This window comes from Rhinolophus hipposideros (assembly GCF_964194185.1).
Source record: "Rhinolophus hipposideros genome assembly, chromosome: 6".
Classification (NCBI taxonomy): Eukaryota; Metazoa; Chordata; class Mammalia; order Chiroptera; family Rhinolophidae; genus Rhinolophus; species Rhinolophus hipposideros.
In genome coordinates, this window is record NC_138052.1 from 23042788 (window position 1) to 23068640 (window position 25853).

The 25853-nt window shown below is 32.6% G+C and overlaps 1 protein-coding gene across 7 annotated transcripts in view; it reads right to left on the reverse strand.

The window, feature by feature from the left end:
• LRP1B (LDL receptor related protein 1B) overlaps positions 1 to 25853 on the reverse strand; it is a 1877633-nt gene that overhangs the window by 1128042 nt on the left and 723738 nt on the right. The window lies entirely within an intron of this gene.

Sequence of the window (25853 nt, forward strand, 5' to 3'; positions counted from 1 at the left end):
AGCCATGTACAAAAGAAAGAAACTAGACTGCTATGTGACACCATACACCAAAACTAACTCAAAATGGATATATGACTGGATTATAAGTTAGGAAAAAACAAATTGCACAGAAGAAAACATAGGTACTAGATTTATGAACCTTAGACTTGGAGAGGATTTTATGAATTTGACCACAAAGGCAATGGGAATAAAAGCAAAAATAAATTAAAGCAACTATATCAAACTAAAAAGCTTTGGCACGGTAAATAAAACTGTCAACAAAACAAAGAGGCAACCAACCAAATGTGAGAAGATATTTGCAAGCAATACCTCCTATAAGGGGCGAATATCCTAAATATATACACAACTTACACAACTCAAATACAGAAAAACTAAAAATCCAATTAAAAAACTGACAAAGGACACTTTTTCCAACAAGACATGCAAATGGTCAATAGATATATATGAAAAAATGCTCAACATCTGGGGATTGCAAATCAAAATTAGGGAAATGTAAATCAAAACCAAAATGAGATACTACCTCGTATCTGGTAGAATGGCTATTCAACAAAACAAGTAATAGCAAGTGTTGGAGAGGTTGTGGAGAACAAGGAACCCTCATACAGTGCTGTTGGGAATGTAAATTGGTAGACCACTACAGAAAACAGTATGGAGGTTCCTTACATATTAAAGAATAGAATTACCATACGACCCAAAAATCCCCCTTCTGTGTATCTACCCCCCAAACCTGAAAACATTTCTCTTTAAAGATATATGTACCCTTTGTTCATTGCAACGTTATTCCGTGTCCAAGAATGTAAACAACTGAAGTATCCTTCAATAGATGATTGGATAAAGCAGATGTGGTACATATATAAAATGAGATATTACTGGGCCATAAGAAAAGATGAAATACTTCCATTTGCAACAACAGGGATAGATGTTGAGATTATTATGCAAAGGGAAATACATCAGACAGAAAAATTCTACAACCGTATGATTTTATTCATATGTGGGTTATAAAACTGAAAGCAACAAACAAACAAGACAAACAAACAAAAACTCGTAGGGGCAGACAAGACTTTAGTGGTTTCCAGAGGGTAAGAGGGGAAGCAGGGAGGTATAAGAGGTAAAGGGGGTCAAATATATGGTGACAGAAGTAGATCTCACTCTGGTTTGTGAACACACAATGTGATATATAGATGATGTATTACAGAATTGTACACCTGAAACCTATGTAACTTGACTAACCATCTTCACCTCAATAAACTTTAACAACAACAACAACAACAACAAAAAAGTTTAAATGTTCTAATGTCAACTGTAGTGGAACTGCCAACTGTCTTTTTTTGTTGTTGTTGTTAAACTGGTTCGCAGTACTGCTGTGAATAAGACAAAAGACAATTTAAAGTATATCAAAAAGTTGGGCAAAAGCACTAGTGCTAGTAAACCCCAAAACTCAGAAACAGTTACCTATTCCAAGCGAGTAAGTGGGTGTAGCAGGAGGAACTGTCTAAAACAATATTAGTAATAGCTGTACATAGCCATACACAGTCCTTTAAAGATGTTTTCTCATTTTATGGCAGCTCAGTTTTGTGAAATAGATGTTATAATTGTCCCCTTTTTTCAGGTAAACCAATTGATGTTTAGAGAAGTTAAGTGGTGTATTTATAAGCACACCACTTGTAGGTTACAGAGCTAGGAAAAGCACACAGGACTGTCTAACTTCAGAACCCACAATGCTGTGGTGTGTGCAGATGATATACCAAGAATAACTGCTACACAGTTCTAGTAATAATACAGTAATAAAAAAGCTACCATTTACTGAGTACCTGCTAAGTGTGAGAGACTGCTAGGCATTTTACCTACATTATCTTTTGCTAATCCTCACATCAATTTATGGTTTAAGTATTATTTTCATGAATCAAATAACAAAACCGGGCCTCATAATGAAGCTGTATGACTTGCCTAAGATTATAAAGTTAGTAAATGATGGAGCTTAGATTCAAGGGCAGGCATTTTTGAAATCCAAATTCTGTTCTCTACTTAGATTGCTGAGCTACCAAAGGAAGCAAAGCAGTGGCTAGAAATTGGGAGAAATGTGTGTATAATTAATGATTTTTTTCAAAAAGATGACATTACCCTAGAAATACCTGAGCCAAATAGTGGCTCTAAATATGGCAGTGGATTTTATAGCAGTAACAAAGAATCCCAGATACTTTGCTTTCTCTAGAAAAAGCTAAATCCCTTAATATGGTCTTTTTAGTTAAAATAAAAATCACTATCATTTTTCCATTGGATATAATAGTTTCAATATCTCCATGAAATAAATCAAACTTCTCACTAGGCATATCAAAATATTTAATTGCATCTCTCCTTTGCATATCAATATTGCAATGGTGCCCTTTGGCTCCACGGTCTCCAGTCCAATATGTATAGCCTAGCATTCTATGTTTTCCTCATTACAGTCCATGTTTAATTATCAATCAAGCCTTACATGCCACCAGTCCAGCATAAATGCTTCACTGCAGTCATACCTGCAATCTTTTCAACACTCTTAACTTCCTTTACCTTTATATTTTTGCTCATCATATTTTAATTTGGAGAAAATATTTTACCGGAATTTGTTTTTTAAAAAATTACAAGATACTGCACAGGGTTTTGCAGTATCTTGTGACCTATCTGGCAAACACATAAAAGGTGACAAAACATCCCTTTACGAGCATTAAAGCACTGATGTATAATCACCTTTTAATTTCTACTGAGAAATTAATTTCTCTGAGTATTTAGATAATATTTCGGAGAACAGTTTTGTCTGCTTACAATTATTATATAACTAGCTATTAAATGATACATTTTGAAGAAAAAAAAAACTATCATGGATGCTGATATCACTATTAAGAATGCCAGTCATTGATATTGTTATCACTGTCCTACAAACATGGTTATGGAAAAGAACAAATCTACGTAGAATATTAAAATAGGTAGTACCAAAACATCTAGGCTTATTATTATTACTTTTCTTGAAAAAATATGGCTTGTATTACTGGGTTTGTCAGAATACTGAAAATGTCATGTCTATCCATCACAAGACATGATGATCTTTTGGAGGTCTGGGCTGAGCAGATGGTCAACGTCTGTCGCCAACATGCCTGCCAGCCTTATACTGCATTTGCTTCTGGTTGCAATGCACACATCATCAGCTCAGACTTCACATCTCAGAGACAGGAAATTATTTTCACATTGTCGTCATTATTTTCTTCTATTTCCTGACAAGAAACACAACTAAAATATGTATTGCCTCAGTTAAGTATCAACTTGGCAACACTCTTGGCTTTGGAGATATTTTTGTAACTCATAATGAAATTCTTTATCATATGTTCAGGCAGTGGAGAAAAATACCTGGTACTAGCATATGTTATAAGTACTCTGGATTTATTTTTTTCAAGTCCTCTCTGCTTTGCTGGAAGACTTCCAGTTCTATTAGTTATTGAAATTCTAGGTATGAAATGGGGAGGAAAGGGGCAAATTACTAGCTGCTTCTTAGAATGAAGAATTTGAGAGAGATAAGTGCCTTCATTTTCAAAGATTTCAGACTACAATAACATGAACAAATTCATTTTTGAACCTATAGAATTAAATACAAAGGAAAATGTATTGAGGCCCACTGTGAAGACCTGTTAAAGCTTAGAAATAAGCTTCTGTCTAGTTGGGAAACAGAATTATCGATTAAGCTAATGTGATCCTGGTAGTGTTTATTTCTTATATTTTAGTAGACATAGCTGCTTAAAATATTTTAGGATAAATTATGAGCCTCTAGTTTGCATTTCTTTAATAGGAACATCTAAAAATTGCAACACCAAATAAATAAGAAAAGCACATCAATTTATTTTCCTCCCTGTTTAATTCAACCATTTGAGCTTTACAAAAAATTCTCTTGGTAAGGGCATATGATCTTTATTATAGGAATGTGAAATTCTGGTCGTTTCATCTATGTGAGGCTGAATTTTAAGTGATGACTAAAATCAGCTTCCATCTTTCCTAGAAACTATTGACACATAAAAAGTATCGGGGGTTTTATCTAGGATTCAAAACAATTGTTTAGTGATTCATGAAACATTGAAATGAACTGCTGTTTACTTCAAGGCAATGGCTTAGCTATAGTATGACCTTAAATTTTTTCATTAGCTGTTAATCTATCATGATATTAACTTCAGATTCTTCCAATATCAGATCTGATACTAACTTCAGATTCCAAAGTAGAATTCCTAATTCCACTTTGCCGTAAAAATCTATTTTAAACTTGGAATGCTTAAGTAAAAAAGCTCTTATGATATGGCTAAAGCAGAATTCTCAAAGGTTATTTTCTGAGTGTGGCTTTGTTTCATCCCACACTTCTGTATACATAGACTAAATATTTCTGGCAATTGCTCCCCTTGTTTACACAGTTATAATGTCCTACATCTGATTCTCTCCAAAAACTCACTCCCATAATGTGGGAATATAGTCCATTTAATACTCCTTCCAAGGAAGGAGAAGAGAGTCTAGCTTTTTTGCATCCTTATTCCTGGATCTCCAAATCCTTCAGACAATCAATATAGAGCAGATATTGTCGTATTAAAAAAAAAAAAAAAACTCAGAAAGTTTCCAGATGTGTATAAATCATGTGTATAAATCATTACGTCATAAGTTAACGTAAACGTACAGTAAATTACTTGTCAATTACCCATTCCCATTTCATCTCAAACACTTATGTGACTAATTGTTTAAAGCCCCAATCAATAACACATAACACTGTAGGCCTGAGGTTAGTTGTCAGAACAAAGAAACAGTACAGATTTTAGCAATCATTTATAAGTTTCTCTGATGTGATGAGGATGGTAGCAATTACTTTAAATAAAGTCAGTTTTGTTTTTCTTTTTAATTGCCATGTATACTTCAAGGAATTTTACAAAAGTTCCAGTTAATTCTTAAAATAATAACTCTAAACAAAAGTAGTTGGGAAGAGAAGTAGAATGTGCAGGACTGAAAGAATAATAACACATTCTCTGAATCTAACGTTTGCATTTGTTATGCATGTTAGCTTTGGAGTGATGTTTTTTTGTGACAGAGCTAAATTTCCTTTTTCTGAAAATGTAGGTTTGAAAGCACAGATGTGATAAGTTAATACTGATATTCTAATGGAAAAAATACAGAGAGTTCAATATACTCTAGTCTAGGCTATCATCAACCTGAAAGAATACTGAATGCATAAAATCACAGCTTGAAACTAAATGAATTAATTATCAGTTCCTATAGTTATATTGGTACTGCCTATAACAGGCTTGTTAGGATGAGACTCAGGGAATTCTTCTTTAGGGTCAGCATATTTGAGTGCTTCCAAGAACACTAAAATGCAAGTGATTAGGTAAACATAAAACCTGTGAAAAATTAATACAACTATTTCTCACCTTCATTTTGGGCAGAGCCTTGAATAAAATAGAGAATATATTCCCCCCATATGTATTTTTGTTGATCATTAAAAAAATCTAAGGAAAGGTAAAAAAATATTTTGTATTTGTCAAGTCCAAAAAAAAAATAATTAAGCCATACTTACCATAATACAATTATTATCCAGTAGATTCCTCTTGTTTGGACCTCCCAAAATAATATTTCCCAGCACTTTTGAAAGTACTGCATTTTAGAACAGTTAGAATGCTCTAGGGAATATCAGATGTCCAATACATAAAAACTTATCTATTATTGATTGGAATGACTGACAGCAATATAAAAGGGTATTAATTTAGTCACAATCACATGATTTTTATAACATACTAGGTGCATAAGCAATACAAAATGAAATAGTTATTTAAATGATTGCTACAATGCCCTTAATGCCTATGGATAAAAGAATGGATGCAGAAAAAAATAGACTTATTTCTTTCTGTGTGATTTATAGATGATGTAATACATTTCAGAATTGTACACCTGAAATCTATGTAACTTTACTAACAATTGTCACCTCGATTAAAAAAAAAGTTTCTAAGTAGATGTTTGTTACAACTTATTTGATCCCTGTAACAAAACAATGAGGTAGGTATTATTATTCCCATTTTGTAGTGAGAAAGCTGAGGCACAAGGCCTTTACTTCTAATCACTATGTAGATGGTATTTTATCGAAATAAATTACTTGCCTTTCTTATTCAACTACAAGACAAGCTATTTTCATAAATCTTCTACATGAGGATATATAAAAATGATAATATGGGATAATAAATAGGATGATCGTATAATGTATTATCCAAACCAAGATATTTCTGAGAATAAAAGAAAACTCTTAAAATCACACTGAGACCAAAGTGTCCTTTGACAGATAACTGGAAAAAGTAGATTTGTTACACATGTACAATGGAATATTACTCAGCCGTAAGAAAAGATGAAATACTGGCATTTGCGACAATATGGATAGATGTTGAGATTATCATGCTAAGCAAAATAATTCAGAGAAAAAAAGTTGAGAACCATATTACTTCACAGATATGTGGGATATAAAATTGAAAGCAACAAACAAACAAAAACTTATAAATGCAGACAACAGTTAAGTAATTACCAGAGGTGGGGGTATGTTAGAAGAGGGTAAAGGCAGTTAAAAACATGTATATGGTAATGAAAACTGACTGGGTGGTGAACGTACAATGCAATATATAGATGATGTATTATAGAAATGTACACTTGAAACTAATCAACTTTACTAACTTATGTCACACCAATACATTTAATTTAAAAAATAATCACACTGAGACAATAGGAATAAACTGTACTTCACCCAGGCAAATGGGAAAACAGATCAACCTACAAAAAAAGTATTATAAAGTAAGGTATAATTAGCCCTTGCAGGCAGAATATGAGAATCATTGTATTCCTATGGAAGAAATTATATGGTAGTTAATTCAATGAAAATTGATTTATGCAATCCCCGATTCAGATGTTATACACACACATACACACACACACATGATATATTCTAAATACTTATTAAAGTGCTAATGCATAGTTTCCAAAACATTATAGTAGCAGAAATTAGTTGTCAAGGATGTCATATTAAATTATCAGCTCACTCTTCCAGAATAGGTAGGTTTAACAAGGATGTCTTAGGTGTAGCTTATCAATGACCCTGGTAAACAGATGCCATTGTTGTATTAAGTAGTTGTCATACTTTCCTGTACACTTACCAGATGATGAATAATCTCAGAGAAAGGCACTGTATAACAATCTTTCTTTTGAAACTCCTAAAGTAGAATCAAGTCATAATGCGATAAGACATTTTAAGAGTATTTTTAGAAAATACTTCTTCAAAGGGAACTGCATCTCCGATCTTTCTCAAAAAGTTGAACAAAATTGATTTACCAGGATTAATTTGAATTGATATATTTGGCTTAAGATTGTCCAAAGGGAAGTATATTATTATTGTTTTGTGTTTCTTTTTAATTAAATTTTATCAGAGCAAAAATTGTTAGTAAAGTTACATAGATTTCAGGTGTACAATTCTGTAATACATCATCTAAATATCACATTTTGTGTTCACCACCCAGAGTCAGTTCTCTTTCCATCACCATATATTAGACACTGTTTACCCCCTTCTAGAGCCCTGCTCCTCCCACCATTACCTTCTGGTTACCCTTAAACTATTGTCTATGTCTATGAGTTTTTGTTCTTTCAGTTGTTTGTCTTGTTCTTTTGTTGTTTTCAGTTTATATTCCATATATCAGTGAAATCATATGGTTCTCTACCTTTCCTGTCTGACTTATTTTGCTTAGCATTATAATCTCAAGATCCATCCATGTTGTCACAAATGGTACTATTTCATCTTTTCTTACCGCCAAATAGTATTCCATTGTGTATACATACCACAACTTCTTTATCAATTCATCTATCGAAGGACATTTTGGTTGTTTCCATGTCTTGACCACTATAAATGAAGCTGCAATTGACAAACCCTTGGCTAGACTCACTAAGATAAAAAGAGAAACTACAATAATAAACAAAATCAGAAATGAAAGAGGGGAAGTTATCACGGACACCACAGAAATACAAAGGATCATCCAAGAATACTATGATAGACTATAGGCCACAAAATTCAATAACCTAGAAGAAATGGACAAGTTCTTAGAAACTTATAAACTTCCTAGGCTGAATCATGAAGAACTGGAAAATATAAATAGACTGATCACCAGTAAGGAAACTGAATCAGTCATCTGAAACCTTCCGAAAAGGAAAAGTCCGGGACCAGATTACTTCACTAATGAATTCTACCAAACCTTCAAAGAGAATCTAATACCTGTCCTACTCAACCTCTTCCAAACAATTGGAGAAGAGACAATACTCCCTAACTCATTTTATGAGGTAAACATTACCCTGATACCAAAACCTGGTAAGGATAACACAAAAGGAAGAAAACTACAGATCAATATCTCTGATGAATACAGATGCAAAAATCCTAAACAAAATTCTAGCAAATCACGTTGAACAATATAGTAAAATATTATGCATATTATTTTAGGACTCTTAGTAAATACAGACTTTCATTTTGTTTTGGTGATAGTCTTGGCTCTAAATAAATGTTATGCATTTTGATAGTGAAACATCCTATTAACCAATAACTTCATATTTCAATGAAATAATAAAAATACTAAGATGCATTTAATCCAACTCAGTAAAGTACTTGCAAAACGTGTTTGTCTTGACTTTTTCATCTATGATCCTAGTTCTTAACAAATAAAAAAAACAAATGATTAAAAGCTAATATAAAGATCACCATTTAAAATCAAACACTAAAGTTGTTCCAGTTAATTTCTAGAGAAAGTTCATATCATAAATTCTGGAAGCAATCTTTATTGTAAGAATCATGTCTTAAGAGAGTTTCCAAGTTAATGAGTCCCAGGTAATGCAGAACATAACTTCCATCAGATAGTCACACATTATAGCATCCAGATAGAGTATAAGCCAAGGCAAGATCTTCATACCTGGTTAACTTCTTAATATCTGTATAACCTTAGACAGTTTTATTTAAACTATATAAGCTACATCGTTCTTATAATGCAAGGAATTGACACCAATAACATTTTTAGATGTTTTATACATCTATGGATCCAGGAATAACTTCTTGAAATGTAGTCATAAGTCAGGTAAGCTTTGTTCATATTCATTATCACAACTAGGAAATATTCTCTGGAAATAATCAAAAAGATAATAAAGTATGGTATAAAAAATAAATGTATGATTTTTCATATCTCTCACAAGTAAAGTTCTTTTATTGATAAATGAATTCTGAAAGTTCAGTTGTTTGGTTTTATTCATTTCTAATGACTTACTCTATTGAAAATTGGTTTATTCACTTTGAATGCCATTTGCTATGTCTTATTGTTATCTACTCCCATTCATTCTTTCCTTCACTTTGTCATTGTACATATAAATAACATATTGAAATGTATTTATTCTTTTCCACAAATCTTATTCATTAAAATTCTGTATACTTACATTATATTTTGTGTTTGCATTAAATGAATTATTTGATCAAAGACATTGACTTTCTCTTAAGTATATGTAGCAATATAGATGAAGCAAGATTGCAGCAATTGTTCTTACAACTAATTTCTCTACATGGAATCCAGTGCAATGCAGAGATTTAAGGTCAGACTGATCTAAGTCAGACTTCCATTTACTAGCCTCATGGTATTGAATGAGTTACTAATCTCTCAAAAATTACATTCTCTCAATATAAATAGGGTATGGTGATATCTATCATTCAAGTAATTCAGCATACTACATGAAATAAAATACACAATATTTATGACACATAAAAAATTATATTAACCTATCTCCAAGAAAATAGGTTAGCTAGTTAATTATATGGCTACGTGCACAGTAGAAGAATGCAGGCTTTTGATACAAGCACCTTAGGTTTAAATATTTGCTCTGTTTACTTATCAGGGGTCCATGACCATATGTAATTTATATGATAAGTTCTAGTCATCCATTTATTCAACACAATAAATAAGAAAAATAAAACTAATATAGAGTATTACTATGAGATTTACATGAGACAACTTCTGTAAAGCTCTAGCTTTAAATAAAAGATGTCCAATAAGGACCAGTTCACTTCCTCTCTCCTTATAGAGATTAAACCCTGGCCCACAGAACACTCCTGCAAATTATTTATTCATTCAAAAAGTATTATAGCACATCTCCTATGTACAAGATTTGCAGATGTATATCCACTCTCTGTGGTCATAGTACTGAAAAAAAGAGATAATGTATCTATTCTCATGAAACTTCAATTCTACAAGTCAGGACAACAATGCAAACAAATAAAGGAATAAATAATCTCAGACAGTAATAAAGTCCATGAAGAAAATGAGGGTGATGTGCTAAGAAAATAATTATGTGAGAGGGAAATTGAATTACTAAATTGGGTAGTCAGGGAAGGTATCTCTGAAAAGGTGATATTTTAGCAAAATAAAAGAAGGTTGCAGCCACATGATAAATTGGAACAATAGTCTTTGGCAGGAAAAAGCAAAGTGTATTTAGATGGACATCATGATTAGATATTAGATAGCTGTAATACATTTGTTGTAGGGGCATTAGAGTGATATAGAAAAGTAAAGGTAGCAAGGCGGGAGAACGAACAAAAGAAAGAAAACAAAAACCCAAACAGAACCAGAGAAAATTAAATGAATATTCCCTGAGAAAAAAATTATATATATATATATATATATATATATATATATATATATATATATATATATATATATATATCATATATATCATATATATATAAAGTATATATACACATAAATTATATATATGCAAGATTTATACATAAATATGTTGATTTATAGATCATTTAAAACCAATCTATGATAATACAGATACTTGCTTTTAGATTCAAAATAAAGTTACATGGCTTCCAAAATCCAAGAAAATGTCTTAGTTTAAGCCCCATTGCAATGTGACAAACTAAGTTATCTTCTTAGTTCTGTATGCCTTTTCAATGCTATCTCCATTTTAGGACATAGTCCTATAGAAACCATTGAGTGAAAGGATAATAATGCATTTAAATAATTTTCATTGTAACATGTATAAGAGAAAAGGTTAAAAGAACCTAAATATTCAGCTGTAGGGAATGTGTTGAATAAATTACGGTTTTCTCATACAAGTGAATATAACAGCTATTTCGAAAGATGACTCAGATCTATATTAATATAAAAATATCATCAAACTATTAGGTTACATAAAGGCATACATAGTTTAATGGAACTTATATAAAATTAAACACCTCCCTTTAAACACCTCAGTGTGTGTGTATGTGTGAAATCATAGCTATAAATCTATTTCTACAACTGGAAGGATATTCAACGTAATATGTTCATTATGGGTAACTTCAAGCAATGGTACTTTTAACCACATTCTCACTTTAAAAATGATGTGCTATGTTGTGATTTTTTTTTACAATAACATATGTGGCCAAAAAATAATATTGTCCCTGAATTTTAAAATAAAAGACCCTAATAATAAGCATTTTGGCTCGTTTCTCAAATTGAATCATCATGATTCAGCAACGCTTTTTAATGTCATCTCCTATGACAGTTTTCCATTCTTTTAATGTACATTGCAGTGTGATGATGTATTTCAACTAGGGTACCATTCTACACGTACTAAAAAATGCCCTTTCATTATGTATTTTAAAAACTCTCTTTCTTAGCTATGCACATTTTTCCTCTTAAAAATATTTAACTATTAACAAGTAGCTAAAATGTTTATTTGAATTTTACATATCTATAGCTTTAGTTTCAATTTCTGAGGACAGACTTATTTTAATGGTCTTATAAATCACTTAGTCTTAGATAAGGAAATTGAAGACAAAATATACCGCAGACAACAAGAGTAGTACTTAATCCTCTTAGTTGACATGAGGCATTAGCCATTTAGACTAAGGATTAGGTCATGATATCTCCTGCCTATGCCACAATCGAGAAATAATGAAGCCAAAGAAAACTTAAAGGCAAACTAAAAATTCAAAGTAGTAAATGTAAAATCTGTTCCAACTTTAAAACAGATCAATGTCAGGTATAAATATCCCCAACGTCTATTCCTTATATTTTATATGAACTTAGGAAGTGTGGGAGACACCTCTCAGGAAGAAAAACAGAGAATGTCAAGGTTCTGAAAAGAAACTTAGAATAACTGTTTACCTATTCATCCTCTTGAAACAGGTATGGTTTTGAGTCATAACATATGAGAATTAGTGTGAAAACAGGATTTAAACTGATACATTTGCAGGTGTCAGACTCGCTTGAGTAGATGAAATGCAAAATTTCAACTACTTTTGAACATTTACAGCTGTTCTAATATTGCATGAGGATGTATGTAGGTTTCAGTGTATATATGTATTTTGTGATGACAATGCAGGCGATCCAGCAAATTCAGTTGGCTTTCATCTGACTTCCTCAGACTCCAGTGTCAAAAACTGATTACTGGAGACAAGAAAAATAATGGATTATAAAGAATGTCTGATCAAAACATTACTCTAAATATTTCAGGAAAAAAAGTAAGCTGAGCAAAAGAGTGTTAGATATATTGAGTAGTTAAAAGCATAAACAGAATGCTTTGATAATGAATTTTTAAAATACTTTTTTTTCTTTACACACAGAGAATTTGATTTTGAACCAGAATATAAGTAGAACAAGGTCTTCAGTGTGTTTTCTATGAACTAATGCACCTCATACCAGACTGTCTGGAAATATGAAAAGAACCATTATATTATTTTTAAATTTATTTTGTGTTGTGAGAATTAACAATCCCAAGTCACCAACTGCTAATCAGCAAACACCAGGCAGTTTTGATACTACAGGTAACTATTTCGAAACAATAAAACTATCAGTTTGGGCTAATGCAGTTAAACACTCAGAGTCCTTATTCAGCCCAAGATTATTATTTTTAATTCTAGGGCAGACTGACCCCTTCATCCGAAAGAACCATTATAGCTTAAAGCCCTGCTGAAGTCATTTTCTTAAGTTAATCAGATTTCCTCACTGGGGTTCCGCATCAGTAAACAGAATTCATACAAATGAACTCTTTTCCCACCTGCAGTTTCTCTTTGGTTCTGAAGAGCATTATGCAATAATTTATTTTACATTAAGAATTATTCCTGATAAATACGCTCCAATCAACCAATAGAGGGAACTTGAGTATTTTTTCAACTGTGTCACTGTCATAAAGAAACATTATGTTTTATCAAGTTCATATATATGTATTTGTACTCCACACAGCTAAAAAAGGTATTTCTTGTATTTTTGTGTAATATTTAAAGGAGACTTTTATCATGTGCAACATATTTCTATTTCACTTTTCCCTCAAAGACTTTTCCTAAGAAATGTAAAAGAAAAAAACAATGAAAACAATAAAAAAGAGCGTAATTGAAGAGACAAATTTGAGCAGATAGACATTATAAATCCTGAATCTCCCCAAATTAAACCTTTCCAATTACAAAAACTCCCTGTGGTAGCTGGGACAATGGCTCCCTTAAGTTGTACATGTGCAAAATCCCAGGAACTTGTAAATAAATTACCATATAAAGAGGCAATGGGGCCTCTGAAGATGTGATTAAGGTTTAGAACCTTGAGATGGGGAGATAATTCTGGATTATTCAGGTAGGCCCATTCTAATGATAAATCCTTAAAAATGGAGAACCTTACCTAGCTGTGGTCAGAGGGAATGTGACATTGAATACTGGTCAGAGAGATGCAACCTCAATGACTCTGAAGACAGAAAAACAAAACAAAGAGTGAAGCAATGTGGGAAATCTCTAGAAGCTGGGAAAGGCAAGAAAATGGATTGTGCTCTACAGTCTCCAGAAAGGAATGCCGTTCTACCAACTTCTTCAACGGGAGACTGGTAGATTCCTGACTTACAGAACTGTAACATAATAAATATTAATATTTTAAACCGCTAAGATTGTGGTAATTTGTTACAGAACAACAGAAAACTAATATATGATCAAAACTAAAACCTCTCTCCCACAGTGGTGTGTTTGCATGCTATTATTCAAAGACTTTAGTTGTAAAGCAGACACTTAATTTTTGGTCTCCCCAGCATCCCACTCCGCTCTTTAAAAAAGTCCAAATGCAGGATTTTCTTTCTCATCATACAACTTAACGGAAATGTAAACCACGTACCTTGCTACCTCCAATAGCTCTTGCTGTGGTGGAGCAGGAATGTTATCCAAGCCAAGTAAATAAAACTCTCCAGAGGCTTTAATTCTTGAGAAGGGTTTAAAGGAGGAAAAGAGATGGGGAAATATTTCCGGCAATCCAGATGCCCAGAACTACTCTAGTTTCTTCTTCTTCTTCTTCTTTTTTTTTTCTGTTAACAACCCTTACTATCTAATTTTCCCTAATATCCATTTGATGTTCCTGCAAATAGTAATCTTGTTGTTTATAACCAGGACTTGTTTTCATGGTTTACAACAGAATCCTAAATGAGCTACACAACAACTGAATCAATGACACACAATCAAGGCATATAAATGGGTCTTTAAGGAACTTATTTTGACAAGTCTTATATAATTGAAGTACATATTATAATATTCTTTCTTATTCCTCCTTGGCTGTGCAGCCCTACATTTAGACTTATTCAACATATAGCGTCCATTTGATTTCCCCATATCGCACCTTATTTCTCTGCAAAAGTACACTGTTCTGTCATTCATATTACTTCAAAAAAAGAGGTAATCAAAAAATAAAAAAATAAACTATGTTAGGAGGTGCTAATAGCCATCCTAAACACGTATACTATTATGCACAGAGAGCCCCAAATTAAATATAATTTTCACAGGTCTGTAATGATGATAATAATAACAAATGAATATCTTTATGGATAAATGTTTTCAGATTTTTTGGGTAGCTAAAAAATCTACCCAAAGGGGAGGGATTGTCGGGTAATATGGTAATTCTATTCTTAAGGTTTGGAGGAATCTCCATATTGCCTTCCATAACGGCTGCACCAATCTGCATTCCCACCAACAGTGTATGAGGGTTCCTTTTTCTCCACAGCCTTTCCAACATTTGTTATTATTTGTCTCGTTGATGACAGCCATTCTAATTGGTGAGAGGTAGTATTTCAATGTGGCTTTTATTTGCATTTCTCTAATGATTAGTGATGTTGAGCAATTTTTCATACGTATATTGGCCATTTGTATGCCCTCTTTGGAGAAATGTCTCTTCAGGTCCTCTGTCCATTTTTCAATTGGATTGTTTGTTTTTTGTTATTGAGTTGTATGAGTTTCTTATGTTTTGAATATTAGCCCCTTATCAGAGGCGTTGTTTACAAAAATATTCTGCCATTCAGTTAGTTGCCTCTTTATTTTGTCGATGGTTCCTTTAGCTGTGCAGAAGCTTTTCAGTTTGATATATGTGTTCAGGTGTTTGCTGCAGTTTTATTTAAGGTGGCCAACACATGTAAACAACCAAAATGTCCTTCAATAAATGAATGGATAAATAAGATGTGGTATATATACACAATGGAATACTATTCTGCCATAAGAAAAGATAATATAGTGCCATTTGTGACAACATGGATGGATCTTGAGATTATTATGCTAAGTGAAATAAGTCAGACAGAAAAACTCAAGAACTATATGATTTCACTGATATTAATATGTGGTACATAAAACTGAAAACAACAAAGGAAAGAGACAAACAAATGAATGAACAAAAACTCATAGACACAGACAATAGTTCAGTGGTTACCAGAGGGTAAAGGGGGAGACAGGTGGTAGATGAGGGTAAAAGGGATCACATATATGGTGATGGAAGAACTGACTCTGGGTGGTGAACACACCATGTGATATATAGGTAATGTATTACAGAACTGTATACCTGAAACCAATGTAACTTTACTAACAGTTGTTACCCCAATAAACTTTAATTAAATAAATAAAATAATAAATGATCATGATTCTATAGCATGATGGGTTATCTTTAATTTTACTTTATCTTTAAATACAATTTAGTATTATTTTATTTATTCTCATACTACTTTATATACTTAGGGAAGTTCAGTTCTTGACCTCTTAAGTCTTACAAAAGTGGCAATTCATGAATAAGCTTCACAGGAGGCCAAACAGTTGAAGATGAAACTTGATTTCCTCTCTGCTTTTTTTCAAAGACTGCTTGTAAGGAATTCTCTCCGCTCGCTTGTTTTTTTTTTCTTTTTTTACTCTTCTGAAGATAACTGCATGGACTCTACATGTATGCCTTCCCCAACCAAATTCTTATGTTGAAACTCTAACCCCCAATGGGATGGTATGTAGGATCTTTAGAAGGCAATTAGGTAATGAGGGTACAGCCTTTAGGATTGTATTAGTGATCTTACCAGAAGATACACACGACTGCTTTGCACATTCTCCCCTCCATTCCCGTGCCCTCCCCTCTTGTCTCCTTTCCTCCTCTTCTCCCCTCCCTCCCCTCCCTCCCCTCCCTTCTCCTCTCCTCTCCTCCTCTCCTCTCCTCTCCACTCCTCTCCTCTCCTCTCCTCTCCTCTCCTCTCCTCTCCTCTCCTCTCCTCTCCTCTCCTCTCCTCTCCTCTCCTCTCTTCTTCTCCACTGTGTAAGAACATAACAATAAGACAGCCATCTGCAAACCAGGAAAATTTCTCAACAGAAAAACAAAACAAAACAAAACAAAACAAAACATGATGGCAACCTGATCTCTGACTTCCAGTCTCCAGAACTGTGAGAAATAAATGTTTGTTGTTTAAGCTGCCCACTCTATGGCAGTTTGTTATAGCAGTCTGGGCTGACTAATGTATATGTTATTGTAAAGAAAGAGGAGATACATTAAAGAAAGTTCTCAGGGTACTAAAGCTGTTAAGATTTTAATAACTCAAAACTTAAATATCAGGTTGTTGATTAAAAAAATACAACAGAAGCAGAGGCGATTGAAAAGTCCTTAAAATATTAGCAATTAAAGTTTAAATTACTCTCCAGACTACTGTCTGTCTTGAATATGACCCCTGTAATACTGAAGTGATGCTTTTAAGTGAAATGTCTAGAAAAAAGAAAAAAAGTGAACTTTGGCAATTTTCCTAACCATCTGATCAATACTGGTACATAGTATAATGAAAACATCATGCAGTACACAAAACTCAGTTGTGGAGTTTTATTTCCAGGTGAGGCTTTCTGCCAGTCAATAGAACAGTGGTTAAGATTGTGAGCTCTAGAGTTAATGAGACTGCCTGAGGTCAAATTCTGGTTCTGCCACTCAAGAGGTAAGTGACCTTTGGACATTTACTTAATGATTCTGTGTGTATACATGTACATACATATGTATATGTATATGTATATGTACATGTATATACATGCATATATACATGCATATATACATGCATATATACATGCATATACATGTATATGTACATATATGCATGTATGTATACATGCACATATATATATACATGTATACATGTATGTGTATATACATATACATATATGACAAAAATAATACTCCTTCCTTTATTGGATTATTGTTATTGTGAGGGTTAATTTAGGCAAACCATTTAAAACCTTGGTCCATAACAAATTCTCAATATTTAAAAACTTATTTTTATCATTATTATGTTTACATGGCTATCAGCAATTTTTAAACAGTTTTCTGGAATCTTTGGGGAAGGCAAAAAAAAGAAAGGGCTTTTACATATAGCTTTGACCCTATCCTCAATCTTGTCCTTCAAAAAGGGGAACATTGCTTAATTTTTCCTTTTTGTTTTCCTAAAATGGGATTCTCTGTAGAGGTTGAATGTGAAAGGGTTCCACTGGGGAACAAATAAGAAATTCATGACGTAATAATTACCAGAGTTCTAGCTAATGTTCTAATTTCTATTATAAAGAAACTCATTTTATCGTCAAAAATATTTTTTTTTATTCTCAAAGTTTATTTTATTCTTAAAGTTTATTTAATACATGTTTCTTATTTTTACATTGAAGTCTTTTAACAGGAGGGGAAAACACCTATATAGCTCTGTAAATTAATTTAATCTTCATATTAAAAGATGTTACACAGGTATATGGGTACTAATATACAAAAATTGGTGTTGGATTGATTGATTTTTTTATCATGGTAAAAAAACATACCTGGAGATCAACCCTCCTAACAAATTTTAAGTGTCCAGAATTGTGTTATTGACTATAAGCACTGTATTGCACAGCAAATCTCTAAAACATTTTCACCTTTCATGACTGAAAGTCTGTATCCATTGCACAGCAACTCTTTCCATTTCCCCACCTCCATTATGCCCTGACCCTGTAGGCCATCGAAATTCTACTTTCTATTTTTTTTTTTTTATCTTTGTTTTGTTTATGTGATGTATCGGCGGTAGGGTTGTCGCCTGCCAAGCACGCAACCCAAGGTTCGATTCCCAGTCAGGGCAACAGTCGCCTACTTTCTATTTTTGAGTTTGACTCAGAGATAACTCACATAAGTGGTAAGTGGAATTGTGCAGTATTTGTCCTTCTGTGATTGGTTTATTGCATTTAACATAATGTCCTCAAGTTTCATCCATGTTATAGCATATGACTTACCAGTTATAGGTCTGTTCAAATTTGCTATATCTTCAGGATATGTCTTGGTAGATTTATATTTCTAGTAGTGTATCCATTTCTTCTAGGTTATGCACTTTATTGATATATAATTGTTTATAGTAGCCTCATGATCCTTTTAATTTCTATGACATCAGTTGTAATGTTTTCTGTTATTTGAGTCTTCTCTTTTTCTCAGTTAAAAGTTTATCAATTTTGTTGATTTCTCAAAAAAATCAACTCTTACTTTTTTGTCTATTGATTTTCTATTATCTACCTTGTTTATTTCTGCTATGATCTTAATTATTTCCATCCTTCTGCTACATTGGGCTTATTTTGATCTTTTGTTTCTAAAACGTTGAGGTATAAATTTAGATTATTTGAGATCTTTCTGCTTTTTAATGTAGGCATTTATCACAAAACCTTCTCTATTCATATTGCTTTTTCTGTAACCCTTATGTTTTGGTGTTTTATTTTTGTATTTGTTCTTCTCAAGATATTTTCTGATTTTCCTTTGAAATTCTTCTTAGACCCATTTGTTGTTCAAGAGTATGTTGGTTAATTTCAATTATATGTGAAATTTTTAGTTTTCTTTTTGCTACTAATCTCTAGTTTCATTCTATTGTGGTCAGAAAATATACTTGATATGGTTTCTTTTTAAATTTGTTAAGCCTTATTTTGTAACTTAATGTGATTTATCCTTGAAGATATTTTGTGTACACTTGAGAAGAACGTGTTTTGTTTTACTGCTGAATGAAATGTCATGTTAGGCCTGTTAGGTCCGTTTGATACACAGTGTTGTTCAAGTCCTCTGTTTCTTTACTAATCTCTCTAGATGTTCCACCCATTATTGAAAATTGAGTATTGAAATATCCTACTATTATCAGATTCCCGTTTCTCCCTTGAATTCTGTTAATATTTGCTTCATATGCAGAGGGCGACAAAGAAACAAGTATACAAGTGGACACTTTGGTCAACGTTGCTCAAGCACTAGTTTACCGTAATCAGAAGTGTCTGGATGCTGATGGTAACCTCTTGTATTTGCAGAAGTCAAACGTGACTTTTATTTATCTTGTATTATTGGTATGTATTAAGTATTATCATTTTGATGTGTTGAGTATTATATTTCTTAAAGTGTGTATACAATGTATACACACACACACACACACAGTATTTTTTTTTAATTTGCTGATTCTTACTTGTGAAAGAATCTATGCTTTGAAACCAACACTGATGTTTTAATCATTTTTGTTATCCTTTTCACTACTTGTAAAATAATATCTCCATTTAAAAAACACACATACATATGCCAGGTATAAATATAAAAGTGCTGTTGGAACTTTGAGAAAAGAACACTAAATAAAAGGTATTTACATTGACTTGCCATATACCTCAGTATCAGTAGGTTAGACATATACATATTTTAAAACTAAATATATATATATATACATATATATATATATATATATATACATATATATATATATATATTTTTTTTTTTCAGTCAAAAATATAACGTCTATAGACAACTAGTAACACAACTACTATTAGTTTAAGTTGATGATACCCTGGAGTATAAGAAGCAGCCAACACTAAGTTTTGATGGAACTATACATTACAAGCCTACATCTTCTTAAACAACTATTTCAATGACACTCAACTTTTCAAGCACTTTTAACTGCTAGTACTTATGACTCTAAAGACTGGACTTTCTGAATCTTCATTACTACCCTCAGTCACATCTGACAGGTAATCTGAATAAGTGAAATTAAAAAAGAATGGCAATATGGTTTATATATTGCATTACTTTGTGATTTTTAGTGACATGAAATATTTAAAAGCTTCCAACTTTTTCATGCCTTTAATTTTGAGTACTACATTATTCTCACTAAGATTTTATTTCACTGTAAGTCTTGCTGTAACAGTGTTGTACAGACTAAGTGTCAGTATAAAGCCAAAACTGTTACGTACATATTGAAACACTATATGAACATTGCAGTAATTTATTCAATGTTACATTCCTATGGCATTAGCCCTTGGGATAGTCTTGTAGGAGGTTTCAACAAAACCAATTTACTTTTAAAATCAAAGGAGTAAGAATTGCATTCCTGGTGTTTCAAATAATAAGCATACAATGACTTATATTTGAAATACAGGTTTTCGAAAAAATGGCATTCAACTTGAGTATTCTGATGTATACGAAATAATCAAGTCTCTGGCCCTTTCTCTTTATTCTAGTTTCATAAATAATTCTAGTGAAGCTTCTTTGCAATGGGAAAACAAACAAACTAAAAAACAAACAAAAATAACCTACCTGAATGCATGTAAATTTTTTTCAGTGTAGAAACAATAACCTGAGGTTATAAAAGACAAGTTAGAAAGTGATTTTTCACCTACTCCTTTTTCTCCCAATCATTACATGCATTTCACTTAGAGAGTCAGGGACTTTCACATCAATGTTTTTTGCTTTTTTATCCTGTTTATATATTTATTTAAATAAATAAATATTTAGAATATTTTAAAGAAATATATTTTAGGTTGGATTTCCCAAGGGGAACAGAAATAGTGAGGGTTGAAAGAAAGAGAAATAATAGGTTTTATATAGAACTTTTCCAATATTTTATATTCGTATTAGATTTTATGCAGTCTTTATGACTACATATATTTTTATACATATAGACATGTATATGGTATTGTATCTAGTATTGTATATGTTTTTTGGCACCCTCTGTATATGCTATATCCTTCTATATATAGCATATACAGAGGGTGCCAAAAATTGTATATACATTTTAGGAAGGGAAAACTGTATTAAAATTGTAATACTAAATATATACCAATAGCAAAAGATGAATACAAGTCATGTTTGACTTCTCCAATTACAAGAGTTATTCTAAGTGGTTGCCATCAGCATCCAGATGCTCCTGATTACAGTGAACTACTGCTTGAGCAACGTTGATTGAAGTGTCTACTTGTATATATTTTTTTACCCTGGTGTGTGTGTGTATGTGTGTGTATATATATATTTAATTATAGTTTACTTTCAATATTCAGCTTCAGGTGTAAAGCGCAGTGCTCGGACATCTAGGTATCTTCATATTTTTTAATGCATTGCTTATTCATGTTAGAATCATAATGCAACTGCCATTTGTATCTGGGTTTGTTTTTCATTGGGTAATTATCCATGTGATTTCTTGCTTCAGCATGTGTTAAGTAAATTAAATAGCTTAATAGTTAAATGAACCCCTCTGCTTTATAGCTTTATAGTTGAATCGTAAACAGCTATTCCTTCAGTTTGACTCTGCAATGCATTCGAAGTTTCACAAAGTCAATATTATTGTTAATCTCCTGAAACCAGACTTTCTCTTTCACAAATCAAAATATTATCGATAATAGAATGTCTTTTAAGTCTCAGTGCTGAGCCCATTCTACCATAGGCTTCATAGGCTCATTTTAGACCCTGAGATGTTTTGGATCTCCAGAGTCAACTCCTCTGACTGCTCTGTATATACAGACAGAAACAATGATGTGACACTTTGCCAGCACGTGTGGATCTGAACTGTTCTCATGGTTTTTGCCAGTCACTATTAGGTGATTTGCATTTCATTTCTCATCTATTCTGATTGTTAGGAGTCTTAGAACTGCCTCTACACAAAATTAAAAAACAAAACAAAAAAACGTTATACTCTCCTCTTCCAAAAGAATGCATGTATGAATAACTGCCTGGATTGGATTGCAGTTTGCTTAATGCTCCGTGAACTAGTGATTTTCTATTTAGGTTATGGATACATGTTCTAAACTATAACCCACTCTGGTTTGATCAGGGGTCCCTCTGCAGAGCTGACAGATGATTGGTGCTATTTATGGCATGCTTGATGAGCATTCACTCTTAAATCTAGGAGATTGCTTTTTTTTTTTTTTTCACCACATAGAAGAAAAAGTACTACAGAGACATGTGACAGCAATTCTTGAGTTGGGTAGAGTAAGAATAAGTTAGACTGTTGGACTGACATCATATGGCTCTTTTTGCCTAATACTTTCTGCTTCCTTAAGCAATTAAAAACAATCAGACCCTTAAAAAATACTACCCCATTAGTTTTCACTTATGATTCTGAAGCATTTACCCTTTTTAATCTGCACATACTATATTCTATAGGCATTTTCAAGTAATCAAGTAACTATAGCATAACACAATTGTAGAATTAAATATAAAGTGATTTTGCATGACACTCTTACGCATTTTACCAGAAGTTAACAAAATCTAGATTGATTGTTTTTGAGGGGAAATTATCTTAACTTAGGTTTCATAAAGGGAAAGGGACAGAAACCTGTACATACCGAATGAAGTAAAATTGTGGAAATTCTTAAAAGAATGTGAGAGTATCAAGTAAATCGGCCGAACTTGGGCCACTTTATCAGTCTGTCTGAAACCCTTTGATCTTTGAATTCTGCTTCTCATTTCATATGAGCTTCATCTGTCGCTCTGCTCTATGAATTATGTTTTACTGTTTATGATCCCATCTTCCACCACCTGCCTAAAATGTTCACATCTAAGTTCAAGTAAATGTGCAACATATACAAAAAACAGGAAGAAAAAGAAAAAAATACTATCCACGCATTGTCTATCACGGTTTCCTAAAATAAATGTCATCTGAACTGTGACATCTTGCTAAATGTTACCCTAGAGCTTGCTAAGCATTTTGATGACTATATTTGTCTTGTCTTTCTTGTTCTGTACTAGATGTTTGTGAAATCAAGACACTTTATCATCAAGAATTAAAATACAGTAATAATCCAAAATAAAAAGAGACAGACCTAATTTAAAAACAATTAATGGACTATAACAAAGCTAAGTTAATTATCCAATGCTAGCCAGAACAATTAGAGATATTACTCCATATTTGGCAGGATCTTATAAAATGACTGACATATGCATTTATTGTCCAATAAATTGGACAATCTGGAAATATGTGCAAATATCAATATTTCAACAACAATATTTAATAATACTCAACAATACTATTTTTTCCAACCCATGAACCTGGAATTTCAATTTATTAAGGTCTTTCAAAATTTATTTCAATAATATATTGTAATCAACAATGTTGTAAAGATTATGTAAGGTGCCAGATGGACACTGAACTTAAGGGGATCACTTCACAGACTGCAGATGCATGACCAATGTGCTGTACAGCTGATGCTGAAGTAGAATAATGTTGTATGTCAACTATAATTAATAGATACATATGTAGTCATGGGAGAAGAGTACAGCATAAGGAAGATAGTCAAGGGTAGTGTAACAGTTATATAAGATGTCAGAGGGGTAGTAGCTTGGGGGAGGGCGGTAATCAGTTTGCAAGGAGAGTAAAAGTCTCATTATTATGTTGCTTTGTACACCAGAAATTAATAATATATATATAGTTTATTGTAGTTTTTGTGTGCATCTTTCATTAAATTTATTAAATGAAATCTTATTTTTAATACCACTGTTCATTGAATTATTTTCTTAATTTCATTTTTAGAATTTTAATTGCCAATATATAGAGATATAACTGTTTGTTTTTGTAAATTGATCTTGGTCCTACACACTTGCTGAACTCCCCTACAAGTTCTAATAGGGTTTTTGTAGATTCTTGAGGATACTCTAGACAGGCAAACTGTATTTTATTGTGTTTCACTTACTGCACTTTGCAGACACTGCATTTTGTACAAATTAAATGTTGTTGACAACCCTACATGGAGCAAGTCTATTGGCACCATTTTTCCAACAGGCTCAGATTACAACATCTTTTAGTAATAAAGTATGTTTTCATTAGGGTATGTACATTGTTTTTAGAAATAATGTTATTGCACACAAAATAGACTACAGTACTGTAAATATAACTTTTTTATGCACTGGGAAACAAAAAAAAAACGTTTGTTACTCCTTTTGTTGTGGTATTCACTTTATTTTGGTAATATGTCGGAATATAAGATCATGTCATATGCAAATAGAAATAGTTTTACTTCATCTTTTTCAATCGAGATGCCTTTTATTTATTTTTCTTGCCTACTTGACCTGGTTACAAAAGCAGAAATATTAAATAGAATTGTCAAGAGCAGACATCCTTCTCTTTTTCCTGACATTAGAATGAATCATTCACTCTTTCACTATTAAGTCTGTTGTTAGTTGCAGGATTTTTGTAGTTATCCTTTATCAAATAGATAAAATTCTCCTATCCTAGTTTATTGATTGTTTTAATGAAGAAACAATGTTGAATTTTCTCAAATGTTTTTTCTTCATGTATTGATATATCATATTTTTTAGTTAATATACCCATTAGTTGATTTTCAAATGTTAAACCAATTTTTCATCCCTAGGATAAGTCCAACTTGGTCATGGCAGAAGAGGTACGGAAATTCAGTTCGAGAACTCATCCTAGAAAAAGTGCTACAAACCTCATTGCTGAATATCACTACAGTCACCTTCCAAATACTCCCCTTGGGAAGCTATGCCCTGACGCCAGCACCTAGTCCACCCTTCAAAGCAATTTTGGAACTCTTTTTCTGGAATAGCCATCAGAGCTGTTGTTGTATTACCCTTGATGTCCTCAATGTCATCAAAATGTCTTCCTTTCAATCTTTCCTTTATCTTTGGGTAAAGGAAGAAATCATTGGGGGCCAGATCAGATGAGAAGGGAAGGTGTTTAAATACAGTTATTTGTTTACGGCCTAAAAACTCCCTCCCAGACAGTGCCATGTGAGCTGGTGCATTGTCATGATGTAATAGCCATGAAGTGTTGGTGAGAACTTCAGGTCGTTCTTGTCTAACTTTTTCATGCAGCCTTTTCAGCACTTCCAAATAGCAAACTTGGTTAACTGTTTGTCCAGTTGCACAAATTCATAACGATACCAAAAAATTTTAGCAATGTCGTTTTGACTCTTGACTTGGAATGATGGAACATTTTTGGTTTGGAGAATTGGTTGACTTCCATTATTCACTTTGATGCTTTGTTTCAGGGTCATATTGGTACACCCGTGTTTCATCATCAGTGATAACATGACCACATATATTGTCTTGCGTCTCCAAAAGGTCTTGGCAAACTTTGACTCTCCTTTGCTCTTGTTCATTGGTGAGCTGCACTGGGACCATTTTTGCACACACCTTTCTGATGCTAAGAATTTCAATTAAAATACCCTTAAGTGTCTCTCTGTCAATGTTTACTTGGTCTAATACGCTTTTCATAGTTAACTGACAATTTTAATGCACAATTTGATGAAATTT